Genomic DNA, 2,401 nt, shown 5'->3' on the forward strand with positions numbered 1-2,401 from the left:
ATGCCTGTGGATTTACATCAAATACCAGTTCAGTTTTGTCATTGTTTATTCTAGTAGATTAGTTTCATTTGTGAAAGGGTTACTCTCATACTCCTTATGTACAGAAATCACATGAAAAGTAAAGGTTCCATAATGTGAAAAAGAAAAAAGATCTCTACAAGGAGAACTGCCAACAACTGCTGAAAGAAATCACAGATGACACAAATAAATAAAAAAAATTCCATGCTGATGGATTGGAAGAATCAATATTGTTAAAATGACCATGCTGCCCAAAGCAGTTTAAAGATTTAATGCTATAACTACCAATGTCATTTTTCACAGAACTAGAGAAAACTATTCTAAAATTCATATAGAACCAAAAAACAGCCCGAATAGCTAAAGCAATCCTAAGCAAAAAGAACAAAGCTGGAGGCATCACACTACCCAACTTCAAACTATACTATAAGGCTACAGTAAGCAAAACCGCTTGGTCCTGGTACAAAAAAAGACAGATGAATGGAACAGAATAGATAATCCAGAAGCAGTTCTGCACACCTATAGCCATCTGCTCTTTGACAAAACCCACAAAAAAATGGGAAAAGGGTCCCCTATTCAATAAATAGTGCTGAAATAACTAGCTAGCCATATGTAGAACAATGAAACTGGACCCCTACTTTTTATCGTATACAAAAATTAACTCAAAATGAATTCAAGATTTAAATGTATGACCTCAAACTATAAGAATCCTGGAAGAAAACCTAGGAAAAACAGTATTCCGGACATCAGCCTTGGCAAAGAATTGTTGGCTAAGTCCCCAAAAACGATTGCAACAAAACCAAAAACTGACATGTGGGACCTAATTAGACTAAAAAGCTCCTGCTCATCGAAAGAAACTGTCAGTAAACAGACAACCTACATAATAAGAGAAAATATTTGCAAAGTATGCATCTAACAAAGGTCTAATATCCAGAACCTGTGAGGAACTCAAACAAATCAAGAAAAAACAAACAAGTAACCCCATTAAAAAATGGGCAAAGGACATGGACAGATACTTCTCAAAAGAAGGCATACTAGCGGCCAACAAACATATGAAAAAATGTTCAACATCACTAATCATCAGAGCAATGCAAATCAAAACCACAATAAGATACCATCTCACCCCAGTCATAATGGCTATTATGAAAAGGTCAAAAAACAACAGATGCTGGTGAGGCTGTGTGTGCATAAAAGGGAATGCTTATAAACTGTTGAGGGGAACGTAAACTGGTTCAGCCACTGTGGAAAGCAATTGAAGATTTCTCAAAGAACTTAGAACTACCATTTAACCTACCAATCCCATTATTGGGCATATACCCAAGGGAAAATAAATCATTCTACCAAAAAGACACATACACTTGTATGTTCATAACAGCATTATTCACAATAGCAAAGACATGGAATTAACCTGGGTGCTTATCAATGGTAGATTGAATTTTAAAAATGTAGTAGTAGTACATATACACCACAGAATACTACACAGCCATAAAAAAGAATGAAATCATGTCCTTTTCAGAAACATGGATGCAACTGGAGGCCATAACCCTAAGTAAATTGTTATAATATAGGAATGGAAAACCAAATACAGCTTGTTCTCACTTGTAAGTGGGAGCTAAACACTGAGTACATATTGACATAAATATGGTAACACTAGGCACTGTGAACTACTGGAAGGGGCAGGAGGGAGGGGAGACGGGTTGAAAAACTGCCTGTTAGGTAATATGCTCACTACCTGGGTGATGGAATCCATATCCTAAACATCAGCTTTATTCCACATACCTGTGTAAAAACTCACAGCTATGTCCCCTGAATATAAAATAAAAGTCAAAATTATTTTTTAAAAAAGAAATTGTTGTCGTTACAGGAAGTGGTAGATATTTTGGGTTCTGCCTAGGCTGTTTCTGAATCAGAAGGGAGTCCATATGATTCTGTTTGACATAAGTATCCCTGCTCAAACCATTCTGGAAGGAATCAGCTTTATACATGGAGACATCTGTCGTCTCTCTGAGGTAGAGAAAGCCTTCCAGGATATAAATGTTACCTGTGTGTACCATATTGTCTTTTATGTTATGTCAGGGTGGAAACAATTGAATCAAAAACTGCTTGAAGAAGTCAATGTGGGGGACACAGGCAATGTCCTCCAGGCTTGCAGGAGGATAGGAGTAATAAAATTAGTTTACACTAGCACTTTTAATGCATATTTGGAGGTGAAATGGTCAGAAATGAAGATGAATCTGTCTTTCTTAGCTCTTCACCTCTAAAGCAATCACTACTCTCAGACAAAATTGACTATGGACAAAAAGATAGTGGAAGTAAATGGTGTTTTTCCTCCCCTACATCCCTAACATCCTGAATCCCTTCCCTTAAGTCTGTGACCACTGGGATA

The sequence above is a fragment of the Gorilla gorilla genome, chromosome 13 (assembly GCF_029281585.2).
Source record: "Gorilla gorilla gorilla isolate KB3781 chromosome 13, NHGRI_mGorGor1-v2.1_pri, whole genome shotgun sequence".
NCBI lineage: Eukaryota > Metazoa > Chordata > Mammalia > Primates > Hominidae > Gorilla > Gorilla gorilla.